Source organism: Sphaeramia orbicularis, chromosome 12, assembly GCF_902148855.1.
Source record: "Sphaeramia orbicularis chromosome 12, fSphaOr1.1, whole genome shotgun sequence".
In the NCBI taxonomy this organism is placed as follows: Eukaryota; Metazoa; Chordata; class Actinopteri; order Kurtiformes; family Apogonidae; genus Sphaeramia; species Sphaeramia orbicularis.
This window is the reverse complement of record NC_043968.1, coordinates 37,913,270-37,925,448: the sequence shown is the minus strand read 5'-3', so window position 1 is coordinate 37,925,448 and position 12,179 is coordinate 37,913,270.

The window sequence follows — 12,179 nt, the reverse complement described above, 5'->3', positions numbered from 1 at the left end:
ATTGATAATTTGAGCCTGATGAATGAATTATTTTACATTTTTCCTTTAAAGTAATTTTTTTTTTTTTTTTTTTAAGTCAAAACCAACAATATTTTATGTCCAGCAACAACTAGACTAGGATTAGCATCAGCAAACACCTTAAGTCTCAGGCTCAAAAAACTGAAGGTCAGTTTTGTAACCTGGTGTGTAAATAGACTTAATCTAACCTTCTCTATCCATGGTAAAACTTTCACCGAAAAAACCTTCTACCAAAATAAACACATAAACAAATAAAGAGTTTGTATCCCAAAAAGTTAATCTCATCCACACCTTCATCTCCAGCAGAGTTTACAAGTGTAATGATCTTCTGACTGGACTTCCCAAAACAAGCATTAAAAAATCTTCTATAGTTGTAGAATGTAAACTCCTCCTCCTCACAGTTGTAAAGGCTCTTATTTCCAAAAACTATGGCCATGTGCAGCTGTGTCTGCATCGCTTGGTCTGAATTCAGTGAAACGACCTTTACAGTTGTATAACCAGTTCCTCCAGTCGGGTAGACCGTCACTGCGTCTCAGTAAATCAGCTTTAAAATGGCTTTTAGGATTATAAACGGCAACATTCAGTGTCAGTGTAACTTAATTCATTAAACGTTGCTTTGGGATGAATGAACATACATATAGATTTACATTTAATTCAGTGCTCCTTTGCTAGTCATTAGTTGTGTTGCATTTCAGTTTCTGTTCCTACTGCAATAAAGAAAAGTCCTTTAAGTAGTGATTCCCCTGTTTATGCTACAAGGTGTTGTTATCATATTAAATGAAAGGACGCAAAACAGTGGAAGGGAAAAGGAAGGCTGTTCCTTATAGCACCGACTCTTTTTTTTATAGTACTGTGTCAAGAGTAGAGATGAAAGCCTAAAGGATAATGTTTAATATTTGAGTAAGCTTACATAATCAAACAGATAGATGTACTATGGCAGGCTCACATCAAAAATCTGGGGCTGAAAAGTGAAGTCAGTACAGACATGTCAAAATCTGCAGTTAACTGAATGATCACTGGAGGCTGGTTCCAAAAGAGCAGCTGAAATTAAACATGTTTAAAGCCTGGCACAAAAACAGGTCTCTAGTGTTCCTTTCCTCGTCCATGACAACTGGGTAGGGGGTAAAGCTTTATATACCTACCCATTTACTTTATATTAAGATAAAATGATGTACTTGTAGTTGACAGGTAAGTTTTAACTTATAGCTAGCAATATCTCAGCTGCCAAGTCAGACACTCAGAGCTCTTGTTTTCTCCCTAACAGGCAACTCTGCTATAGTCGTTCTTAAGGAGTTACACTGAAAACTATTGGAGCATTCTATCATATTTATTGGTAAGTAATTACAATAACAAGTGTATGCATTAGGTCCTACTGAATGATTTAATCCATTGGCGAATTATCTCAGGTAATCACCACTAGTGTTTTTGTACATTTCATAAGTTTGACATCCCTCTTATCAAACATAACTATGTGATAACACCTGGTAGTTGCAATTACTTGGTGATGTTTATTATTAATACTTTACGTGGTTGTGATTGGTGTTTTCAGTAAGTTCTAGTTTCATTCATCACAAAAATAGAAAAAAAAATAAAATAAAAATCACCACTGTAGTTTACTAAACAATGGGTGATGTAACAGAGGGTCTGTCTACTGACAGTCTATGGCTCATGTTAATTAAATGCACAATGGGTTGTCAAGAAGTTGCAATTCTAAAACTCAACATGAGCATTTTTAGATTTTTCAAACATAGCATGTAGGCTCCAGCATCTCTTAATGATGCAAATGTAAATGTATTTTGAAGGGATTACAGCAGAAAGAACTCATGTGATTTTCCTCTTTACCTAATAGAATAACTTGAATAAACCCCTTACTTCTTACTAAAAAGTGATTACAAGGGATGAGAAATGAAAAGGCAAGCAAATATAGCACTGACTGTGAAACCATAAAACTGAAATAAAAACAACAAAGAGTCTTCAGAGTGATGGATAAATACAGGGCATCTAACCCTCCCTGTATAACAGTATGTCCTAACAGTCACTCTCACCATTTTACCTGACACTTGTTAGATCTACAGATGCCACATGGGGGCACTGTAGGTTTATTTTTTTTTACCCCACTGGCACAGAAAATGACACATCTAAACTTAAGTTTCTCCCCAAAATACAGAAAATATTGCTAATCAATGCTACTAATCTAAACTTTTTACACCACACAAACTGTTTTCTGTAACTTTCCTTTATCCTCCATTAAAATAAACATTCAGGAACTGAGGGCTTGAATGTGACTTGCAGTGACTTCCATTAAATCTTTATTTCTTCACCAGCTTGACTGAAATAATGTAAGCAGCCATTTTTTTCTGCCAGAGGACTCATAATGGGCTACTGTATGTGTCGTCTGCTTGTCTCCAATGGTTTGCAATTTGTAGATGAACCCGTCTGAGATGCACACATAATGACACATAAAAACTCCCAAGGTTCCACAGTGTCCTCTTTCCATTGTACAGTAGATAGAGAGCTCCCTACTGCGTCATTTACTGTTATTAATGGTGATGGAGACAACTGCTCATTTATCATGAGAAGTGATGCAGTGTGTCTACAATAGCCTGCTCCATAGGGCCTCAGTACTATTCACACACTGAAGATCTATTCTCACAGTAATGATTAGCCAGATGTGTGACAGTTTTTCTGCCTGATGTGTTCATATTACAAGAAGCAAGCTCTTTTACACGTGGCAGGCTGGCCTCACTTCCTAAAAAGCGTTTTTGGTTTTGTCCTGATTATGCAACTTTTGAGGATTGCTGTCAAAAGTTGGTTTAGGTTATTTTTAAAATGTGCTTTTCCTCACGCATCTTACTTTAGCACAGAGTAATGCATTGCAGAGTAGCAGGGGTTCTTAGAAAATGATAATCTGTTATAGAGTTGTGAGGTTCCTAATTGTGCCTTTCATGAGATGTCGTTGATTATGGACTAGTTGACAGACATTCTGTGAATGTTGTCCACATGTGCACTGTCCACAGGGGTGCTGAAGAATCCACTCGAGCTTCTAGCAGCATTGTGGAGACTCTTTTCTGAGTAGGAGAACAGGAGAGGGGGGACAGAGGGAAAGGAAGAAAAGGAGAGGGAGCAGAAAGGAGAATAAAACTTTGAGGCTTTCGGCAGTGCTGTTGTAAGGGGAGTGAATGAGAGTGGGGGCCGTGCAGCCAGCCACATGGGCTGTTCTCACTCAGAATAATGGAGGCCTTTCTGTTGTTCTTAACCCCCTTGTCGCATGCTGGGAACGGGCAGCCGTGCGCCCGCCGCTCACAACAGACACGTTCACCCGCTTTATAATTGAATTTTACAACCAGAAAAGCCACCCCCTTCCCTGGCCATACCCTGGCTACACGTGGCCCTGACAGGAACTCTCCCAGGATCAACATCTCATCTAAGGAAAAGGTCTGAGTTAGGCCCAGAGACAGCATGAGAACAGAAAACAGTGTTATCGTACGAAGGGACATTTGGGACATGAAGCAAATATAGGGAATTTTAAAAAAATGTCACAGTCTTTCTCATGATGCAGCCATTGATTGATACTGATCTGTTGAAATCCATCAGTGACACCCTCAAGATGGTGATTGGTGCAGATCAAAATTAATCATCAGGTTGAGTTTACAACAAGGGGTTTGCAGGTTCTTAAAAAGTCTTAAATGTCTAACATTTTCAAAATTGTATGGCTTAGAAGTCATTAAATAGTCTTAGATTTGGATTTGTTAGGATTCAGTTGCCACAAGTCTTTACATAACTTTTGTCAATTTGAGCTAAACTGTTACACGTGAAATCCATAAAACTACAACATACTATAATGCACTATAATGAATTACAGTAACACTTAGCTGGGGTTAACCTAATTGCCACTAATAACCATGTTCATACATAAAACCTGGAACTGTACAGAACCACTGGTTACCGTTTAAACTGTAATTCTAGAAAAAGAAAAAGATGACTTGCCCAGTCTCAGTCCTCAAAAGGTCATAAAAACATCAAATTTATGTATCTAATATCTGTTGACATCCTACATTAAAGCATTTGATTCACGTGGAATATCAATGAATGTACAGTGTAAATGTGTTTGCCTTTTATCAGTTCTGCCGAATGAGCAACAGGTAACAAAGAGGTGTAGTGTTACCTGCAGCTGACAGTTTTTTAGTGGCATTTTAAGTCATCTTGTTAGTTTCCTAAATAGCATGTGCTAAAGATGAAAGATTAGATTAGTGTGTTGTTTTCAGGAGTTGTTTTATTAGTTTATGTAAAGAAAGGGGAGCTGAGGGTGAGTAGTAATGATGTGAGGAGAGAGTGGCTCAGTATCTCCCTCCCTCCGTTCTTTCCCCCAGGCTGATGATCTTGTAGGCAGGGGGACCTGGGTCGCTGACCTCCACAGATCTCTGACCAAACACAAAAGGTGTTTCCTCCCAGCAGCCGTGGTCACTTTCACCTGTCACTCAGACTTATGCTGTGTCACCCAGAGTGTGTGGAGGATGGCTCCAGGTGAGCGTTCAAGTGTGGCTAACGGCTCCTCATGGCAGTCTTGTAGTCCTCACATCACCTCAGATCACATGGTGCACAGTGGTAGTCCTTTTGTTTAGTTTCATAGGACTGTATGTATCTGGAAGGAAGATCCCACTCATCTAGTTCTGTTTCTTTTGGCCATCGTGTGATTCAGATTTCATACAAGTGAAAAAGGAAAGGATTTGTCCCCCATAAAATAATCCCAATACAGCTGTCAATGTTGAAAAAAACTAATATTTTCACTTTTATTGTGATTTATTACATTACATTAATTAGAATTACACATAATCAGAGATGGACATGTCACAGGTTCTTCCAGTTCCATCCCATATTGGTGTCCATCAAGGTTATTAACGTTAATGAAAACTAACGAAATGACGAAAACTAGAATTGAAAAAACATTTTTGTTAACTGAAATAAATAAAAACTGTAATTAAAAGAAATAAAAGATAACTAACTGAAACTGTATTGTGTGCTTACAAAACTAACTAAAACGTATAAAAATTATGGATAAAATTCCCTTCGTTTTCGTCTTTGTCAATGCCGGATTGATATGAAATCGATTTATTTCCCTCAAGGAATTTTAGCTAGCAGCACCACATGATATTTAACGGTCCGTCACTTGTGTTCACTTATGGTTTCCAGTCGTCTTCTGGTCCCCCCTCTACCTGAAAACATGGAGACTAAAACTGGGAGAAAGCAGCAGAGTCCTGTCTGGGATTTATTTGAATACGACGGAGAAGAAAAGGTACGACAAAACTAAAATTAATACTAAAGCTAAGCATTTAGAAAGAAATGAAAACTAATAAAAACTAGCAAACCTGTTCTAAAAATGAAATAAAACTAACTGAATTCGAGAAAAAAAAGTCAAAACTAAATACAACTAAACGATAATGAAAAATCCAAAACTATTATAACCTTGGTGTCCATTCAGTCCTTCACTCTGAGAAATCAACAGAGGTGTGTCTTCAAAAATAAGAAATAATTTGGACTTCTTTACCCCACTAGCATCCTATATATTCTAATATGTAGTCCCCTTTACAGGAGTGGTGATCTAGATTTGTCAGTGGTTAAAAGGCTGCATCTGTTTCAGTGTAATCCAGCCCAAGGTTGTTTAGAAAAACTAGTGTAAAAATAAGGCAGTTTACTTTATTCTAGGTTGCGAAAAATAAGATTTCCAAATCTGGATTGTTCTAATACAAATGAAACAGTTTGGTTAACTTTATTATGGAGTAAAAACAAGTCATATGTTGTGTGTGAATGAAATATTTGTCTTGCTGACTGTTTTTGTGCAGTGGAGACCCAAACATTTCCAAAGCTGCTGTCCGTCTCCATCATCAGATGTATTTCAGCTCCTATATGTCACCTTTGAATCTGTCCTCGGGCCTGTGTTTACCCAGCCGTCAGTGTTTAGTGTACTGTAGGTGGAGGAACACAGATGCTTAATGAGAACCCTGTGATTGACTGACATTCATGCTGCGAGGAACACAATATCAAATTGCCTGCATGGGTGCCTACACCAATCACACACAGAGCCACTGTCACTCTTCAGCAGCTAATCACACTCACTACTGACATGTAATTTCCTCACTATAGTGTTTATCAGGTCTACACTTTTCCTTCAGGTATGAATTGATGCTAGATTATAAAATAATAACCTTCCTTGAGCTTCTGTCAATGTCTCACTTTGAATATTGAAGTAAGACTTTAATCAAGTTCTTTGAACATAATTAACTCTCAGTTAGGTGGAAAAATGAGTTTGTAGTATCAGAGTAATGCATTCACTTCATAAACCTCAATTTCCTGAGGGCTCTGCCCAAAGGATCAATAAAGTTCTATCTAATCTAATCTAATCTAATCTAATCTAAACCATTCACTGTACCCATTAGAGACTCCTATTTGAAATTTACAATCCTAACTCCAGAAAAGTTGGGATACTGTGCAAAATGTAAATAAATAGAACGCAATGATTTACAAGTCTCATAAACACAGATTATATTTACAATAGAACATAGTAAACATATCAAATGTTTAAACTGAGAAAGTAGAAAAATTAGAAATTTTGATGGCAGCGTTGCATGTAAAAATGGAATAAGGGTAACAAAAAGCTGGAAAAGTAAGTTGGTAAAAATAAGGCACCAAAGGAACATTTTTCACCTAATTGGTTATTTGGTTTCTATGTTTTATTGTGAATAAAATATGAGTTTGTGAGATTTGTAAATCATTACATTCTGAATTTATGTGCCTTTTACACCACATCTCTATTTTCTAGAATTGGTGTTGGAGGTGGTGTTGCCTGAAACTAGTAATTAAACAGAACTGAAACTACAAAAATAAAAAAAATAAAAAAAATTTTATGAAATATCGAAATGTTTCTGTTAGAAAGAAAAGACCAGTGGTGGATGTGGATCTGAGATGTTTTACTTGTTACACTCATTACAAGTAAATATCCTGCTTTAACATCTGTACTCATGTAAGTAAAAATATGTTAGCAGCAAAATTACCAAGGTACCAAAGTAAAAATGTTGACTGACCCATTTCTGAAAAACACTTATTACTGACTTTATGCATTAATGTGTTCCTTTTTAATGCTATGTCTGTGAATGCTAGTGATGTGTGGAATTACAGTACATACTGATTGGAAACATAAGTTGATTTTATTTTATATTGTTACAGTGGCCGACAGGGGCGAATGCGATTCATATACAGAAACAACTCGCGTACGTGCTGCATATAGGAAAAGAAATGGTAGAGGAAAATGCTGCAAAAAATAACTGGTAACGACTGGTAATAATTGTACTGAATGTGCTAAATGTTTATATCTGAAATATAGTTAAATATGAAGAGCACATACAGATACAGGTACAGATACAGATACAGATACAGATACAGGTACAGATACAGATACAGATACAGATACAGATACAGATACAGGTACAGATACAGATACAGGTACAGGTACAGATACAGATACACGTACAGGTACAGATACAGATACAGGTACAGATACATGTACAGGTACAGATACAGTTACAGGTACAGATACAGCTACAGGTACAGATACACGTACAGTTACAGGTACAGGTACAGGTACAGGCAGGGGCGTAGGGACACTAGGGACATGTCCCTACCAATATCCATCCACTACCGTGTTGTTCCTGCCAATCCAACCACTGTCCGTAGTTTTTAGTCAATGATTATGGCACACAAAGAGTTAATAGTTGGTCTCTGCTAGAAGTCCTGCCTGTCACCTAATTATCACTCTCCGATTGGCGGTTTTGCTATTGTACATGTGATTGGCCGTCCCTGCTGTTACTCCATCTACTTGAAAATGCTACAGTTATCCGCTAGTTGGACAGGACAGGAAAAAAAAAAGTTGGACCTGACAGGAGGCAGTTCGAATCTCCAACTGCTTAGCGTAAGTTGTCAACATGTATGCATTTGTTCTGCCAGGGTCATGTCAGCTAGATGGATTCGAATATCAGAGGTGTCATTTACATGTACATTTGTACATGTGTCTGTTTGCCTGCATGCATATACGTGTTCGTGCATGCAGGGCCGGTTAGTGGCATAGGCTGATAACTGATAACATGATAATTTCTCATTAATTGTCTTAAAAATAAAGAAATGAGAGGAAAAAAAGCAAAACAACAACCCCCCCTGTAATTTTTCAGGTGAGCTCTCTCAGACTGGTGCTCACTGTGTGTGAGTGACAGAGCGGAGCTGAACGACAGTCAGACAGGTGTAGAACTAGCATCCAGATAAAGGATGGAGAGTTTATCACCATGAAAAGGCCTTCCAAGGCCTTAGCTGTACAGTTTAGAAGAGGAGAGAGGAGGAGGCAGAAAAATAATCCAATTATAGAGGTATGGAACCTTTTATAATGTTAAAAAACATTTTGTGTTGCTATCTACAGCTAGCTGAAATGAAATGAAGCAAAGTTGGCTAATAATAGAACTGTAGATGATTAAAATATGAGATATCTGCTAAGGTGTGGTTTACTGCTGCTGAACTGGTTTACATATGTTTCTATTTGGTTTATATATGTTTCTATATGGTTTACTGCTGGTTGGCTGGTTTTCATATGTTTCTATTTGGTTTCTATATGTTTATATGTGGTTTTCTGCTGGTTGGCTGGTTTATAAATGTGCCTGTATGGTTTACTGATGGCTGGCTGGTTTCTATGTTTCTGTGTGGTTTGGTTGTGCATCTCCTCTCATGCTTCATGTATCTCCTCTTCATGCCCCCCCCCCCCCCCCCCCCATATGAATGTGTGTGTCTGTGTGTGTGTGTGTGTGTGTGTGTTTGTGTGCGCATGTGTGTGTTTTTTAAGGGGGGGGGGGGCACCAAATTCATGTCTCGCCGAGGGTGCCAAAATGGCTAGAACTGACTGACTATGATTGTTTGCTTGTTTGATCAGCTCTACATGACATGAAATTATGATCGCAATGCAAAAGCAACATCAACTTTCAGGAGTGCTGCCTTGGAGCACTTTTGTGTCCCCACCAATGACAGAATCAAACCTACTCCCTTGGATACAGGTACAGATACAGATACAGATACAGGTACAGATACAGATACAGGTACAGGTACAGGTACAGATGCAGATACATGTACAGATACAGATACAGGTATAGGTACAGGTACAGATACAGATGCAGATACAAGTACAGATACAAGTACAGATACAGATACAGGTATAGGTATAGGTATAGGTACAGGTACAGGTACAGGTACAGGTACAATACAGGTACAGATACAGATACAGGTATAGGTACAGATACAGATACAAGTACAGATACAGGTATATGTACAGATACAGGTACAGATACAAGTACAGGTACAGATACATGTACAGATACAGGTACAGATACAGGTATACGTACAGATACAGGTACAGATACAAGTACAGATACAGATACAAGTACAGATACAGGTACAGATACAGGTATACGTATAGATACAGGTACAGATACACGTACAGATACAGGTACAGATACAGGTACAGATACACTTACAGATACAGGTATAGGTACAGATTAACATAGTTAATCACCAAGAGGAAATCGAATGTCCATCAAATCAAAAAAGTAAGGAAAGAAAAGTAAAAACAAGTAATCAATGAATTGTTTACAAAAATGTAGTTCATCTTCAGTTTAATTCTTAGTCTGCCCTGCATTGAATAAAGTGCTGTACAGTGTGACGACAGTGGGAATGAAGGATCTTTTGTAACATTCAGTGCTGCATCATAGTGAGATGAGTCCACTGCAGCTCCATCTCTGGTTTATTAGAATATGGTGAAGGAAATGGTCCTAAAACTAAACCACCCACATTTGAAATGTATAAATGTAATCAAGAATTTAAAAAACCCTCAAAACACCCATCCCCATTAGGCACAAAGTGCAACATGTGCCTTAATGTCAAGATATCTCCATGGCTAAACTACTTTATTGAGAAGTGTTCTTCTTCATCACAAACCTGCTGAATAAGTAGGAGACAGTCCTCAGGTGGTTGTTTGTGCTGTAACACTCTCTCCACCAGCAGAGGACGACATTCGCCCGGTCACCTCTCTCCCACCGGCCCCCCCCACCCACTCAGGGCAACCTCTTCTCTGTCCCCAACGACAGCCCCTCCCATCGAAGCCATAACCTCTCCTAATCCCCCCCAACTCTGGTTGCCCTGGAGACGGCTCAGACGAGCAGGTGATGCATTGACAGGGAGCAGATGGTTCCCTGTGGAGGTAAGCATGGCTGAACAATGCTTCCATATTCATCATAAAGTCTCTCTAACTCTCCGTCTCTCACTCTCTCAACTGCATGTACACACACATAACTTCAAAGTTTACACCCCCCCCCCCCCCCCCCCCCCCCCCCGACAAACCATGTTTTCACTGACATTAACATATGTGGTCAGATATATCTGTTCATTCTACCTTTTTAAAAATGCTAATTGAACTGGCAGTGTTCTGTCCATACATGGACGATGTGATAGTGTTGAGATTATTAACTGAATATGATAAATAGAAGATCATCTTTCAGTAGAGCCAAGTGGACAGTATGTGAGCTTCAGTAGTTGACAGAGGAAAAGTAATGACAAACAAAAGATGTTCCCTTCCTCGGCCTTGCAAGGCTTGTCTTCTGCAGGTGTTTTCGGGCCTTTTGCTGCACTAACTCACTCCTCTAAAGAAGATTCTTCTTTAGCCCCTGTCTCCCCTGGAGATAAAGTACAGACACCCCACTCTCCGTCTCTTTCTTTCACCTAACTCCTGAATAATCCAGTAACAATACAGGGCTCTGAGGCGGTGTGCAGCGATTCGCCGGAGGCCTGACTTGTTTTGGGGTGCAGCGGGGGAGGGGGAATGGCATTATGGAGATCAGCTAATGCATGTGAAACACTGCATCCATTTTTTTATCGGAACAAATGGTAAAAAAAAAGTGTGTGGTACAATAGAGGCTTTGGAGCGCTACGCTTAACCCACCACACCTGGAGTACACAACAGGGAGAGAGAGTGGTAGCCCACCTCTCTTCTCTCCTCTTCTCTCCTCACCTCCCCTACCTCACCCATCATCACCAGCAGCACAACACCTATCAATACAGGCTGTAAGGAGCTTGGTTGGGCTGCAGGAGGAGGGGGTTGCCTGTATTCACGGCTTGACTATGATAAAGACGCACAGTGAGGAGCCATTCAAGAGCCCTGTGCCCATAATGGAGTCACTAATAGGTGCCTATTCAGCATGGAAAGTGTTTTCTGGAAGAGAAAAAAAAAAGTTTGGGGGAAGCAACAATCACTTTGTCTGCTGCCTTGTGCATGTAAAATTTATGCAGCGCTGCACCCCTCCACCCTTTCTAACTCTTTTTGCTGTCTTTTTTTTTTTTTTTTTAAAGAGCGTCACCACTGAATAGGCTACATGCATAGTTTGGAGTCTTCCTTTCATCCTTACTTGAAAATAAATTGAATGGTCTGTTCTCGAGTGAGTCCATGCCAGAGGTGGGAATCTCAAAACATACTTTCTTTCTTTCTTTCTTTCTTTCTTTCTTTCTTTCTTTCTTTCTTTCTTTCTTTCTTTCTTTCTTTCTTTCTTTCTTTCTTTCTTTCTTTCTTTCTTTCTTTCCTGTGCCTTTCTCTATAAATTTGTTATCCATATGGGCATTTGTCCTCCATTTCTACTAATATTCAGAATAATGTATTCACTGGTGCTTTAAACATGTTCATGAGTTGAGAGTACAATTCAGTTAAAGTTTGATTAAATTTAGCATGGTGAAGAAATATTGTTTTCTCCTACTTTCAGAAAAGGTGGAGATGCTGATGCTTTTCCAAAAGTAAGAGAGTAACAGAATACTTAATAAGACTTCATAATTTTCTGTAATTTCCCAGGTTGGGATAGATAAAGTACATCTATCTATCTATCTATCTATCTATCTATCTATCTATCTATCTATCTATCTATCTATCTATCTATCTATCTATCTATCTATCTATCTATCTATCTATCTATCTATCTATCTATCTATCTATCTATCTATCTATCTATTTGTCTGTTTGTCTATCTATCTATAATACATGTAATGGTATATGTGCATTGTAAAATATGACTGTTTAGTCACAGTTACAGTAC